At 46.7% G+C, this 15,819-nt stretch overlaps 1 protein-coding gene across 11 annotated transcripts in view; it reads left to right on the forward strand.

Moving 5' to 3' along the window:
- Positions 1-13,254: 13,254 nt before the first annotated feature.
- Positions 13,255-15,819, forward strand: part of ENTPD3 (ectonucleoside triphosphate diphosphohydrolase 3) — a 29,224-nt gene continuing 26,659 nt past the window's right edge. For 2 of the 11 annotated variants that reach the window (XM_084858219.1, XM_084858222.1), the window contains exons 1-3: positions 13,342-13,688; positions 15,247-15,300; positions 15,708-15,803. The gene's annotated coding sequence lies outside the window, so the exon portion shown is untranslated. Of the gene's footprint in view, positions 13,788-15,246; positions 15,301-15,707; positions 15,804-15,819 lie in introns of those variants that run through there. The other 9 variants (XM_084858226.1, XM_084858220.1, XM_084858216.1 and 6 more) reach the window with 9 other exon arrangements.

The following is a 15,819-nucleotide window of genomic DNA, read 5'->3' on the forward strand; positions in this document are numbered from 1 at the left end:
AACACGCTAGCCAACAACACCATTGGCATCACAATCAATAAAAGAGCAGCAGCTTGAACTGAAACAGCACCAGTGGAGGGCAAACTAAAGCAGACTGCTTTCAGCCACCATCCACATCAAATGCTTATGGAAACAAGAGGATCTTGGCCTGGACCCTAGAAAAACAAATAAAGAGGAAGCCAGGGAGCCTCCGGGGGCAGCAAATCCCAAAGATGTATTGGGTGAATTGGACTCCAAAAGGATGTGAGAGCCAGTGAAGATGATTTAATATCAGCATTATACGACCCAAGAGACATGGTCCCATCAGGACTCAGGGCCGGTGTCACGGGTAGGCACGGCTGGGCACCTGCCAAGGGCCCACATCTCAGCAGGGGCCCACTGACACATGCCCCCTGGAGTTGCTCGCCTTCACCACTGCAACGTGCTTGTTCACCTGCCTCTTGCTCTGGGCCAGACAACAGTGGTGGTGAGGAGGAGCAGCAGCAGATGCCGCTGCCTACTTGCTTCCTGGCTCTCTGCCTGTCAAGCACACAAGTGGTAGCAATGAGGAGGAGGAGGAGCAATAGCAACTGGTGGCAATGCTGGTGAGAAAGCAGACTGATTGGCGGAGGGGGCCCACTGAGCTTGGCTGTTGTCGGGAGCTGCCCCTTTTCAGCGTGCAACTCCTCTGCTGAGGGAACTGCACTGGCTGCCTATTCGCTACCGGGCCAGGCTTAAGGTATTAGTACTAGTATACAAAGCCCTAAACAACTTGGGACCAGGATACCTGAAAGAGCGCCTCCTTCTTTACCAACCTGCCCGGTCACTGAGGTCATCAGTGGGCATGTTCCTGGTGGTTCCACATGGACCTATGGCCCGGTTGGAGTCCACTAGGAAAAGAGCCTTCAGTGTGGTGGCCCCCTTCCTGTGGAATTCCCTGCCTTTAGAGGTCAGGCAGGCGCCAACATTGTGTTCCTTCCGGCGCCTCCTGAAGATGTTATTTCAAGAGGCCTTCCTTGCATGACCAGCCGTGGTTTGTTAAATTCCACTTTATTGGGGTTTGTCTTTTCAAAAAATGTTTTAATTCTTTTAACCTGCTGTTTTATTCTTTTACCATGTTGCTCACCACTCTGAAACCTTCTGATGTGGAGCGGTATATAAATATTGTAAATAATAAATAAATAAATAAATTTATGTTTGTGCAAATGCAGTTGTGCAAGTAGTTGTGTGACCTGTTGTGCAGGTGTAATATGCAAGTGCTTGCTCAGTGGAAAGATTTCGCAAAGCTCTGCTAGTGCTATTTGAGTTTGTGGAATGACATCATTGGATACCCCTTCCCCCAGCTTTCTTGGTTTCAGCAGACTAATTCAGGACACCCCCAAAAAAGTCTTTTTGTTGTTGCTGTTGTTAAATGAATATGAACTTGAGCACACTCCGGGAGACAGCGGAGGACAGGAAGGCCTGGCGTGCTATGGTCCATGGGGTCACAAAGAGTCCGACACGACTTAACGACTGAACAACAACAAAAAATCGTTAAATGATTAGGAGTCAGAAAGCTCTGGTTGATCTACTGCAAATGACCTAGAGATCTATTACTAGATTCTGATCTACTTTCTCCCTACTCCTGCAGCAATTGACTTGAGATTGAGCTTCTAGTGGATTTACATAACCTGGAATATCATGCATCAGTGTCCCTTGAATAGATTATATCGGGACCTCCTCCCCAAATTACACATCCAGGTAACCCAAAATCTACAAGCAGAATAAAATGGTGCAGAATAAATGGTGCAAAACAGGCATGCTGGCATTGATCTGATGTGTTTATTTCACATCGTTCATTCTGTTTTCAGGAGTCAGGTTTTCAATGGTGTTGGAGGGGTTGGGCAAGGGATTGAAAAAATACAAGAAAAAAGCAGAGTCTAGAGCAGGGGAGGGCAACTTGTAGGCCAAAACGTTTAGAGGGCTGCAACTCCCATCATGCCTCACCATTGGCTCTGCTGGCTAGGGCTGATGGGAATTATAGCCAAAAACATCTGGAGGACCACACATTGCCCACTTCTGGTCTATGATTAGGGATTTGGTGAGCTGTAGGAGGAGAGGTTCAGAAACATAGCTATGTGGTAAGGTCAATGCACTAAGCAGAAATTCCCTCCCCCACTCCTAATAGGAGATGTTCTGGCTTCTGAGATCACCCCACCTTTTCAAGGTTTTTTGTAATGAAGCTGCAATTCTGTCAGCTTCCCCAGATATCAGATCTCATGCCACAGTCCTAGGGATGTGAAACAGACACTGACCTTGTCTCAGTAAGGCTCTGTTAAGCTTTAATTGATCACACGCTTCCTTTCATGTGTGTTGCTAAGAAAAAGCATTTTCTGCAGATGTAACTGTGTGATAGGGTTGCTTCTCCTGGTGGCTTTGACATGCCCTGATTTCCTTGGCTAAAATCATCTTTACCCTTTTATATTACGTAGCCTTTGGCTTCTATTCTGCATTACATATATTTCCACATTGTGTGGGCACAAAAGCATACACATTCTGTGGGGGGAAAGGACACAGTCAATACGTACTGCAGTTAGACCCATGTGTGTAGCCCTATTTGGGTGATCAGTTCCCTCCGTGTGAGAAAGAGAATGCCAGCTCTGCACTCTCTTTTAAGTCCATGTCACTTGGCCACTGCACCTCCATTTGTTGGGCAGAAGGTCTGCAGTGGGGAGGATACTGTGCTCATGATCATACAGGTTTCTAAGTCATGTGGGGTGTCTACATGAAGTCAGGCATCCTGTGGCAGACCTTCTTTGGCCTAAGGTGGCCACTTACAGATTGCCAAAAAAGAGGACATGGACTTTCATAACACTTCCATGTGCTAATTTATATGTGTAAATGCACATTTATAATTTAAATAGAAATACAATAAATCTCACCCTAGATTGGAAGACTGTGACCATGTGCCTTGCTCAGTCTGCTGTCAAGGTGCTGACTGTTGATGGGCAACTTCAAGGCCCCTGGGCTCTCCTTTCTGAATGGTTCTTTAAACCAGAATTGGACAAGACAGCCCTTCAAAGAGAGGACAGTCCTCTGGCAGCTCTTATCTCCGGCAATGTGCGGAGGGCTGGGTGATAGGGAGATGATACAGGGGAAGAAGCCAGTGAATGCATTCACACTCTCCCCTTCACATGTTAAGCCTTGAATTATATAGTGTGGGAGTTGAGAGCATAAACTGGAAACAGGTTTGCTCTCCTGGAGAACCACATCATTTACCCCCAAATGTTACTTCAGACTAGGGATGAACAAACCCCATGACTTCCACTCTGTGGGTGTTGGTTCTGCAGTGGGGAAATCCAGGCCACTTGGGGCCCCGTGGATTTCCCTGGAGCCATACTGCATCCAGTGGATTTCACAGGGCAGTTCTCCTCCATTCTACACAGCAGGATCAGCAAATGGCAGCTGCTATTAGCCAATTGCAGGAAAAATACGCCTGCAAATTATGTCGTTTACAGCATTTGCATCCTTAAAGCACTTCCTTCAGTATAAATTGTGGCCATTAATGCCACAGTTCACATAGAATAAAGTGCTTTGCCTATGCAAATGCCATAAACTACACAATTTGCAGGCGTATTTTTCCCCGCAATTGGCTAATGGTGGCCACCATTAGCCGATTGTACCATGTAGAATGGAGACAGCCACTCTGCGGGAAATCCGATGGACCCAGAGGTGAGTGGGGTAGGTTCGCTGTGGACTATGCAGGTCAGATTCTTGAGAATCCAGCCTTATTTGAATCTGTAGCAGATTTCTCCGCCATCCCTACTTCAGACTTAACAGAAGTTGCCTCATGGGAAGAAAGCACGAGAAAGGCATTCCTACATGACTGCAGTAATGTATGAATCAAGGCTGAAAATATTCTGTTTTTGTTTTTGAGTCTCCCCTCAGAAAGATGTCCAAGCATCCTCAGCTTTACCCAATCCTCTTACAGCCTAATTCTTCAGCCATTCAAATTTCTTCTGGCACAAAGAACAAGGCCACTTCCAGACTAGATACCCCTTTAGTACAGTTAAAGCATTGCTTTTCTGCAATCAGCTAGAAGCTGAATTAAAATAGTGGTTCTATGTGCTGCTTAATATAGTGCCATATTATTCATCAATGCTCTTTCCTAGGGCTCAGATCTTTCTAGAACACTTACAAGTAAGTCCAGTTCTACTGTGGCCTACAACACTACTGAATGGTTTTCTCTTAATAAAGTCTGCCCCCTTAATTGCTTCCTGTTCAGAGAGGCAGCAGGTGGTGGTAGATTAGTGGTGAATTGCTCTTTAATTAGTGTCTGTTCCCTACAGCTTAAATTACATCTTTCCTTTAATTCTTCCCCACCCCCGTCTTTCTTTTATAGTGAAATGCCAACTCTGGTTAGGCAGCCGGAGTCCCTGCAACATTTACAGTTATAAGGGCACACTGATGTGTCGCAGCCAGAAATAGGGAAGAATTTCCCTATTTATGAATAGGGAAATTCTTATGAAGACGACGGTGGTGTATCTTTGACTCTACTATGCTCTTTGGCTCCTAGAAAGTCACAAATGGTAGTGCTTGAATGTAAAGGGTGAGGATGGAGGCCTTCCTGACAGAGCCATTTGGATTTTGCTTTAGGTGAGACAGTGCAAGTCACAGTTTGCGCCACCACTGCTAAAACTGGACTGCCTATTTAAATAGTAGGCAACTCTGAATATGGGGGGTGGGGGTGGGGGTGGAAAGCTAGTACCATGATTGAAGGAAAGCATCCTGGGAATTATTATTTTTAAGTGTTCTAAATTAATGTCTCTTGTGCATACAAGTTACTCCATGAATGTCTGGGGTAAATTGTGGCAAATGCACTCCTGTACATAATCTACACAGAAGTAAGTCCTATTGTGTTCAATTGACTTATTCCCAGGTGTGTGTGTGTAGGACTGCGCAGCCTAAACTGCATAATTCCAGAAATGTTCTAAGCTATGGGCCACAGGCAACCCCGCACCCCACATTCCTTGGATTGTTTGTGGAAATGTGTCAGCTAAAAGCTACCAGAAGTCCCGCTGATATTCTCAAGCAAAGCCAGGTTCTGGTTCGGAACAGGGAACAGATCAATTTCTTTTGGTCTTGGGTCCATGAAACATGCATGCTCCACAACTTGGATAGCTCCTTTAGAGTTCAGACTGGTTCTGACTGAAACCCGGAGCAGATTCACCACCCCACTGACATCGAAGCCACCAGCCTCCACGGGAAATATTTTCTACCTTCCACCAGTATTCACACACGAGGCAGACTCTCAACTCAACTTATACAGCTGACAGAGTTCCTCTTGATCACATCTACCTTATCCTGCCCTGTGCCATTGCTACTAACGATCTGACTTCATGCCAGTCTCTTTCCCAACCAACCCACCTCATTTTCAGCACTAGCTGATTGACAACAGGTGGACTGTTAGAAGTGTAAGTGAGAAAGCCAGGAGAGGTTTGAAACTTGGGGGTGGGGGGTTGACTGTGTGAAGAGTACATGTGGTTTTGTGGTTAGAGCGTTGGACTAGGGCTGAGGAGTTCTGGTTCTAGTCCCCCGCTCTGCCATGAAGCTCACTGGGTGACTTTGGGCCAGTCACTGACACAGTCTAACCTACCTCACAGAGTTGTTGTAAGGATCAAATGGAGAGGAGGAGGAGGATCATGTACACAGCCTTGAGCTCCTTGGAGGAAAGGCGGAATATAAACGTAACAAATTCATTAAATTAATAAATAATATGGGTTGAGAAGTAGCATGTGTGAGTGAAAAGTGGCACCCTGAGGGGGGTTACAGTGGGACAGAAAGCACATAACATGAGGGCGCACGAACAGGTGTTAAAGTTGCCACTTGTTTCTAGAAGGGCCTTTAGGCCGTAACAGTCTCACAACAGACGTACTTTCAGCAGGTCAGCTTTTCCCAGCACAGAGATGGGATGCTCCAAATAGGTCTCCCCCTGCTGAATTGTTGCGTGCCATGCACGAGAGCTGTGCCAGGAAAAGGTGGCAATTTAATCCAGCACAGAGCCAAGGAGGCCTGTCATTTTTCTCGGGGACCTCCTTATGGAATCTTGTTTGTCATCTGCACACATTCAAATCCAAAACACGAGCATCTGCTCTTTCCTTCTGTCCAGGCATTTATTTCGAGTTCTTCTCAACACTGTGCTAGCTTGATCCTCTGGAGATTTCAACAGAGGAGGATGCTGAGGCGAGAAAGCTAATGTGAAGTTGGCTGTTATTTTTGGACTGACAGCTAGATAAATCAGAGACATTGTATATGTTTCAATAGTGACGTATATTTTCCCCTGCTATAACCAAGAGGGCTTTGGGGAAATAATGGCAGAAGTGCTCAAATTGCCAGTGAAAGAATGTCACAGTTTGATAGAAATCAATATAATTAGCCAGAGAGGCAGGAAGTGCATTTTAGAAATGAAAGGCCATCTGCTTATAAAACCTGCCAAAAATTGAATTGTGGTGATTTTTGTCAATTATCATGATGAAATACAAGCAGTGTGTCATTATGCCTGAAATTCCCTCCTTCGTGTCTCCCAAAGAATCTTGTGTTCTACATGGTTGCTTTTCTCTCCCTCTCCCTTTTCTGAGCATCTCAGGTGAAATTCTGACCAAAAAGCACTGGAAGTCTAACAATACCAGTGGATCTGGCAACATTATGGTAAATGGGAGTTATGCTGCTGCTAGTGCACTCAAACAGATGTTGTGCCATTTCATGATAGGAGGGAGGGTACCTCCATCACTACCAATGCTGTCTGAGGCCTCACAATTATGATACTATAGTGCAGGGGTGGGCAACGTGCAGCCCAAGGGATACATGCAGCCCTACACCTAATTTCATGCAGGTGAGAGATGCCTAGAGGGAGAGAAGAAGCACACTTTGGATTGATATTCTGCTTTTGGGCCAGAGTTGCTATTCACCACAGTTAATCCTCTCATTTTGGAAAAGAAAATGAAAAAGAAAATTAGAAAGTGCTATTCGTTAGATATAGCTTCCAGGCATGCTTGATCTCCAGTGCTTTAAAAAATATATATTTTAGAAATTCATCACTGTATATATATCCTTGCTGACTAGTTCTTTTTAGAACAAAAATTAGGGAAACTGGAGCAAGGACTCTTTTAATTAGATGATGAATATTTCAGCCTTACTTATAGGATATAGCCAACAAAAGACTTCCAGAGAGAAAGTAGTTGGAAATATTTCCAAACAGGTGCAAATACAACCAGTCCTGTGTGTATGCCATGATTTCTTACAAATGTAAGTTTCATACAACAGGCTGTCAATCTTTTTTTCTTTCTTTCAAAATTCCACAGGTCTCTAGCCCTTATGGCTAAAAGTATGTGATCAATGGCTAGTGAATTTCAAAAGATGTGGGATTTTGAGGGAGACTCAGTTTCAGTGGCCCTTCATTGCCCTTCATAACTCCTTACCAGTGGAGGCTGGTGGCTCCGATTCAGTGAGTCTGTGAATCCATTCCGGGTTTCAATCAGAACCAGCCAGAACTCTAAAGAAGCTATAGGGAGTGCTGAACCCTATCCCCAAAATGGGTTCAGCACATTGGATAGCTCCTTCAGAGTTCTGGCTAGTTCTGATTGAAGCCCAGAATGAATGCACAGCCTGACCGAAATCAGAGCCACCAGCCTTCACTGCTCCTTACTCTCCCATTGACAAGCAAAAGCAGAATACATTGTTGAAAATAAATACAGGAAAATATGCTTAATTAAAATAATTTATATAAGTTACAGAAGTCAGCTTGGGTTACCCTAGTATATAATTTATCTTATAATTTTTATTATTTTATCTTATAATATAATGTTTATATTTTTAAACCACAGAGTAAGAAGCACAGAGTCTTGAATATCATAAGTATATAATGTCATATCTCACAGATATTAACAGCAAAATCCGAGGTGAATCTATTCAGAAGTAACTTCCAAGCTGCAGTTCTGAGCACACCAGGTAGTAAGCCCCACTGAACACAGTAGGACCTACTTCTGAGTAAACATGTATAGGGAAGGGATTAACATGGCAGATCTGGAACTTTCACCTCCATTATCAGTCTCTCTACTCATTATCCATATACCTTTATGAGGCCAACCAAAAGATTACACGAATGTCTGAGCTTTTGAGATCTTGAGGTCATTTCATCAGGCAAGACGTTACAGAAATCAGGTTGGGGGGCAAGCGTTTTTCAAGCTGCCAAGGCAGAATTTTTCTTCTCCTTTTCTCGGAAAGGGTTGTGTGAAAAAAAATCCAGCGAAGACTGGCATTTTTTTCCCTGAGGCAGTAAAATCCCAAGTGATGGCCAATTGGCTCCTTTTAAAAAACAACCGCATCAACCGATTACATCTACCTTCGATAAAATAAATCAGATGTAGTCAAGATGATAGACACAGCCTGCAACTAAAGGCGACTGAAGGAGCAGCATGGTGGGTGTGCTGGAATGGCAATTAACAAACGGGTGGAGAGTGTGTAGGAAGGAGTGGCATGCAGGAAATTGGTAATTGAGGGCTTATTCACTTCAGGATTTTACTCTGTGGTAGATAATAACCCACTTCACTTCACATTAGCCTGCGCTGTTGCTTCTTTTTGTGTCTACCTATGCCTGATTCCAGGCAAGGTTGTTGTCAGGGCTAGTTTCTGGTTTGAAGGGCCCCAAAGTAGCATTGTTCTAGGGCAGAAGGCCAAATCCCGCCTTCTGTGGTTCCGCAGAAGATCATATGTATCTTATTGCTTTAAGCCTCCTTGAGAGGGCTTGTGACCTGAAAGGCGGCTAAGAAAAATTTAAAAATATCCCCTTTCTCCCAGCTACTGATTTGGTGGCTTCTCAGCTTTTCTGCATTTCACCCCACCCGACCCCCGACTGGTTCTAAAACTTTGAAAAGGCTTAGTCACTGGCAGTAATTGCTTTAAGCTGAAATATGCTGGTATATTTCCCCCCCCACACACACACACACTGTCTTTAGTCCTGCTTGTTTTATGTTTGAACCCACCCACCACTGGAATGACTGAGGGCTTCCCTGAAAATTAATTTCGCCCTCGGGCTGAACGAGGCTCGACACCCTGTTCCAGGGCATTGTGGGAAATTTCAAAAAGTGGTCTCAAGATGCCCTGGGCAGGTGTCAGTGCAGCAGTGGGGTCTGCGAGGGCACAGGGATCCTGTACCTGTCCAAAGATACCATGTACTGATGCTGGGCCTGGTTCTTGTTTTGCTATAACAGGGAAATTATTGACAGTGAATGGCAACGTGATAGGCTAGCACCAATACTGAAGAAGCAAGCCATATCCTTCTATCTGAGCTCATCTGATCCTACGAATGTTCCCCCACGTACTTGTCTCCATACAGTATGTGGGAATAGTTCCTGGGAAAAGTGGAGAAAACACAAGGGACTGTTGCTTAGCAACTATTTTGCATTTCCTCTGATGGTTACTGGATTATCCAGAAATAATAGGGAAGCATGTCTATGTGCCATCTTCAATTCACCCTTCCTGTTTCCAGGAAAATAATACAAAGGGGAGGAAGAAGACAGGAAAGACAGATGTATGGACACAATGGTTGGTTGACCAGATGGCACTTGTGTCTAGCCAGAATTTGGCAAACATGCTTCCAGTAGCTGACCACTGCACTTTATTATACCAGAATGTCTTAATATGCCAGTAATATTTTTGGTTTTGGTTTTTAACTGTAGTAATGGCCACATGCTGGCAGTGTGAAAGCACAGTGGGAGAAAGAAACAGGTCTTGAAAAGACAGGGACATGACAATAGCAGCTGAAGCACTGATCTGCAGAGCTTCCAGGATTTTGCAGTTTTCAGGGATATTGGGACAAGATGACAGGTGGTGAAGGAAGGCTACATAGTTGGCATGCGCAGAGGAAGATGGGAGAGAATAGCAGTAGGGCAGGGGTGGGGAACCTCTTTCAGCCCAAGGGCCAAATTAACTTTTGGAAAAGCTCTCAAGAGATGCATTCCTATGGAGGGTGGGGCCAAAGGCAAAGGAGGCAGGGCCAAAATTACATACACACACCGCTGCCAATAAAAAAAATACCAGCGCACTGTAGCTTAATGTTCTTACTGCCAGTAACGAAGTCTTAGCAGAGGCATTTCAACCTTTTAGAATAGGGGAAAAACTGCACAAAAGCTGGGAAACGACCAATTGATTCTTGGGGGAAAGGGGTGGAGCCATCTGGGGAACCCCAGAGGGCCAGATTGGGGCCTTAAAAGGGTCAGATTTGGCCCCTGGGCCTGAGGGTCCCTACCCCTGCAGTGGGAAAACTGTGGGTCCTTCCAGAAGGAGGGCCTAGCGCCACCACGCAAAAGGCATTGTGCAGCTATTCCGTCTTTCCCTCCTTAACAGAGGTTTTGTGGAAAGACTGCCACTGCCGTGGGAAAACAGAGGAGGGTTACACAAGTGGAAGTCAACCTTGTCTGCCCCCTCACTCCCCCGGTAAAATTCCGTGTTTGAAGCACAGTGATTGCAGAGTCAAAACTTCATCTGGAAGCAGCCTAGAACTTCTGAGATTGAGGGACAGAGAGACACTGGTTGATTCCTGCTACTGTTTGCGCTGCAGGATCATGCCATCCTAGGAGTAGAGAGAACTGCGTGTTCGAAAGTGTCTTGTCTGAGATTGTATTTATTTAATTACATTTATATCCCGCCTTTTTTCCTCCTTAAGGAACCCAAGGCAGCGTACATAATCCTCTTCTTCCTCCATTTTATCCTCACAGCAACAACCCAATGAGATAGGTTGGGCTGAGTGTCTTTGACTGGCCCAAAGTCACGCCGTGAGCTTCCATGGCTGAATGGGGACTAGAACCTGGATCTCCTGACCCCCAGTCCAACACTCTCGCCACTACACCACACTCTCAGTAGAAAGTTCACGTCAGCCATCTATGGATCTGGCTGCAAGGAGTAGACCTCCATCATTTTAAAAGTCTTGCACTGGTTACTAGTTAGTTTCTGGGCACAACTCGAGGTGTTTGTTCGTTTTAACTTCTGGGCTGCAATCCTATATTCACCTGGGAGTAAATCCTATTGAATTCAATGGGGTTTACTTCTGAATAGACATGAATAGGATTGTATTGCGTAAGTCCTAACCAATTTGGGTCATGCCCACTCCCATACGATGAGGGCTCCCTCCTTCCTGTGTGATCACCCAGTGAGGCCCATCTCAAAATTCCTTCTTTTAAAGAAATAAGACTGAAGCAGGGCTTTCTCAGCACTCTCCCTGCACCCAAAGGATCCACCTTCCAAGATGATGATGATGATGATGTAGATTTATTAGCTGCCCATCTGGGCGTACAATACTAATAACACAAAATACAATGAATTTACATAATCAACTGAACAAAACAACAAAACAACACTGCTCTAAAAATCCCTAACCCACCCCAAATGTCTGCCTGAACAGGCAGATTTTAAAAGCCCAGCAGAAGCTCATCAAAGAGGGGGCATGGGGTCACTAGGGAGGGAGTTCCACAGAGTGGGGCCACCACAGAAAAGGCCCTCTCCCTAGTCCTCACCAGCCTAGCTGCCCTGGCTGATGGGACAGACAGAAGGCCTACTAAGGCCAAACTTGTTTAGTGACATCCCTGGTGTTAAGATAGGTCTGGGCCGGAACCATATAGGGTTTTAAAGGTAAATGCCAACACCTTGAATTGGACCCAGAAAACAACTGGTAACCAGTGCAACTCCTTCAGCACTGGAGTGACGTGGTCTCGCTGATGGCCGCCTTTAATCAGGCGGGCCGCCACGTTCTGCACCAGCTGTAACTTCCAAACCATTTTCAAGGGTAACCCCACGTAGAGCACCTAGGCGAGAGCGACCAGGGCATGAACTACTGATGGGAGCAGATGGTTAGGGAGATAGGGGCACAGCCGCCATATCAGATGGAGTTGGTACAGTGCTGCCCGGCTCACAGCTGACACCTGAGCCTAAAATGACCCCCAGACTGCGGACCTGGTCCTTCAGGGGTAGCCGCACCCCATTAAACACCAGGTCAACCTCCCCTTGTCTCCCACAAAAATCACTTCGGTTTTGTCGGGGTTCAGTTTCAGCTCAGTCCTTTCCATCCAGCCACTCACCGACTCTAGACACTTGGACAGGGCTTGGAGAGGATTTAAATGAGAGGTAGAGTTGCGTGTCATCCGCATATTGGTGACACTGCACCCCAAACCTGATGATAGCCCCCAGTGGCTTCATATAGATGGCTGGCTTGACTTGCTCACGTCTCAGATTTAGAAAGCTGGTCAAAACAACTTCTTTTTCAAACTCCCCAAGGCTTTGGGGCTGGATAGATTAAAATGCTTTTAATTTGTTGTCTGCTGTTTTCCAACTATTAATTGCTTTACTAACCATATCCTTAAATGTTTTTTAATTACATCGTTTCTCTTCTGTACCCTGCCTTGGGGTCTACTTAACCAAAGGGGTGGCATATGTACATCTATAAATTGAATAATTGGAGAACTAAATTAACAAAATAATGGAGGACTAAGGGCACAATCTTATACATACATATTTAGACAGAAAGAAGTCATACAACTCCCAACATTCCCCAGCCAGCTGGGAGTTGTAGGGCTTTTTTCTGTCTAAACGTGTGTAGGATTGCGCTCTAAACTATGCAGGTAGGCTCCAAGGTGGAGACCTCCCCACATACATACCTGCATTCCAGGGGTGGTACATTCCCATCAGGATTCTACCATAGTGCTTCCCTGAATGACTGGATTATCATTTGTTACACCCCCGCGGGGACAATATCATGTTCGAAAAATCAATGTTCATCTACGTAGGTCCCATTCATTTCAGTGGATGAAGTAGCCCTCTAAGTAGGGCTAACACTGGATACACCCCAAAGGCAGGGATAGCTAACAGCCCAGTCCTATGAATCAGCCTTCCCCCACCCTGGTGCCCTCCAGATATGTGGGGACTACAACTCCCAGCCGGCTAGGGGAGGCTGGGAGTTGTAGTCCAACGCATCTGGAGGGCACCAGGGTGGGGGAAGGCTGCCGTGCACGCTTTCCCAGAAGTAAGTCCCACTGCGTTCGATGGGGCTTGGTCCCCGGCAAGCGTGCATAGGGTTGCAAGCCAACGCGCAACGGGCTTCCCGCAACCACCAAGGGAAGCCGAGGGCAGGGGGCGGCCATCCCTGCCGTAAGGCGATAGCCAGGAAGCCTGGAGTCTGCCCCTCAAGCCGCCGACAGGGGAGGCGCGCCCGCGCTGCCCTGCCGCAGCCCTCGGCGGAGCGTCCCTCCCGCCGCGAGGCCTGCCCTCGGGGAGGAGGTTGCGGCGGCGGCGGCTGGAGGCGAGGGGGCAGGCGGGCAGCTTCCTCTCCCTCCCGGCCCGGGGCAGGGGCGCGAGCAAGAGCCTCGGCCCCCGGCCCCCGCCTCCCTCGGCCGGAGGCGGCGGCAGCCCCGGAGAGCGGCGAGGGAGGGGCCCGCGGGAGCGGCTTTATAGCAGGCGGCAGGACGCGCGGCACGGCACGCTGCTGCGCGAGGGAGCAGCGGGGCGCGCCGTCTCCCCCCCCCCCAGTGCATTCCCGGCTCGGCGGTGATGAGTCCCGGGCCCGAGCAGCGGCAGCCCCCTTCGCAGCGCAGCGCCCCCGCGCAGGACGGACCCGGCCCCCGGCGGAGCCCCCGCTTCCCCGGCCGGCAGTGACGGCGTCTTGGCAGCCGCTGCGGGAGAAGGTGAGAGGCGCTGGCGCCGCCTGCGCCCGCAAGGGACGCGTCTTTCTGCGGCCCCTCCGGCGCACCGTCGCTTGTTCGGGCGGCATGTGCCAGGCTCAGGTTAGAGGCGGTGCGGGCGCGCGCCTGCCGAGCGCCCTCGGGCTGGTTCCCAGGGGCTGGAGAGCTGCGTCGAGCGCCGCACATCTCGGCTGCAAGGGCCAGGTGGCTTTGCTCCGCTTTGGGCGGGTGGGGAGAGGTTTGGGGGGGCACGGAGAGCTGTGCCGGCATCGGGCGGGGACGTTGGCGCTGATCTCTCTGGGTGCAAATTCAGCCCGAGGAGAAACCTTCCGAAGTGGAGGGGCGGGTTGCACTTGTTACGTCCAAAGGTTGTACAGACAGAGGCCAGCGTCACAACAGCAGAAAGTCTTCTTAGTGCTGTTGAGGACGGGTTTTGTTTTTTAAAGGGAAAAAAAGAGGACGATTTGGATAAGATAAAGATGTTTAGGACATTTTAAACGTGTGTCCTTAAGCTGATCTCCATACATTTTTTTTCCTTAATGCAATCCACTGTGCTTTTAGTCTGCACAGAAAGATTGCATCGTTCTTTAAATGTGTTTAGCAACGGATTTTAAAAAAAATTAAAAAATAGAAGGCCTACTTCTAAGATTACATCTTAAACTTGGATACGGATATCCCAGTACAAAATGTGAGCCGCTCTTCTCAATTGTAAAAGGCACATGTAAGCAACATATGCCTTTTACAAAAACAAAACAAAAAACAGGATTTGGTGATGCAGAAAGGATTGGTTTGTGTTCCTGAGTATTTTTAAGGAGCATGCACTGGATTTTACGTGAACATGCATTCACTTCATAGTTGATGAGAGCTGTATGTATTTGTACTCAGCTATGTGTATCAAAGGACAAACTTAAAACTAAGAATGGGTGCTTGGGAAATTAGAAGAGGGTTCTTTGACCTGCACGTCATATAGGACCAATGCCCTATATCTCTGTCTAGGTCTGTATAAACAGTAGAATAAAGTGGTAGAATGGATTGTACCTGTTTAGATGCAGGTGGGAGGATCACATTTTATTGTTCCCCCAAGTAAAACAAAAAATAAAAACAAAAACCTCTCTGCAAGTAGAAAACTAGCAGAGCAGGGAACCTTTCTCCCTAATAGGTTAATGTTCTATATGAGGGAGTTAGCATTTTTTAATGTCCCTCCATATGCCATCTCCATCCTGTAGTCTGAAGTGCTGCAGGCCATTCTACCACCCGAGCTTTCTACCACCTCATCCTGGGGCATGTCTGGACCAGGCCTCAGCAATTTCTGGCTAAGAATCCCATTTGGATGGTGTTCCACTGTGATTTGGACACTCCAATAGCCATGCCTCTCTCTCTCCTCTGCTTCAAGAGATTTGTAAAGTGCTCACGGCTTCCCCTCCCACCTCTTTTCCGGAAAGCTGTTTGTGATCCCTAAGCAGGCCCAGGAATGTTTTGAAGCCAACAGTTATCACTTGTTACTTGCATTGTTTGTCATAAATGAATCTCATGTTGGATGTGTATTTCTCCTGCTGCATAGTTTGAACAAAAAGAGATGTTTACTGCGTTGTCTCGCCAGCCCTTGAACAAACAGGTTAGTAATTTCAATGGATTGGCATGGCAACATGCCAGGTGCATTTCAATGGACGTTAGGCTTTTTTTTTCTTTGAGGAGATGTATATTTAACGTGGCTCACTGAACACGTTTCAGTGCTATAAAGAGGGAGAATTGCCAAACTGACTTCATAGGAAGGGCTCTCTTCAGCTTCAGTAAACTACTGGAAACAAATAATCCTGTGTGGCCTGAATTAACATGTAACTGAATTAGGATCTGAGAGCTGATTGTATTTACTTTATCCCTTGTGCCAGTATATTATTCTAATAGTGAAATATGACTGATGTTTGAGATTTTATCAACATTTTTTTGAAATGTAGCTGTTAGCTTCTGTGTTCATCCAATTCTTCTATGTTCATTTATTCTTCTGAATTCTTAATTCACCAGTGTTCATCTGATGAAGACTGGCAGAGTCATGATCTCCAGTGTGCATTCCGCAACCACTGGAGACTCACTTTAGTCTGTGCTTGAGCAGCCTTGAAAGTAAGGTGCTTTTTTT

Source organism: Heloderma suspectum, chromosome 5 (assembly GCF_057233095.1).
Source record: "Heloderma suspectum isolate Gila_16-S chromosome 5, 16-S_ref, whole genome shotgun sequence".
Classification (NCBI taxonomy): domain Eukaryota; kingdom Metazoa; phylum Chordata; class Lepidosauria; order Squamata; family Helodermatidae; genus Heloderma; species Heloderma suspectum.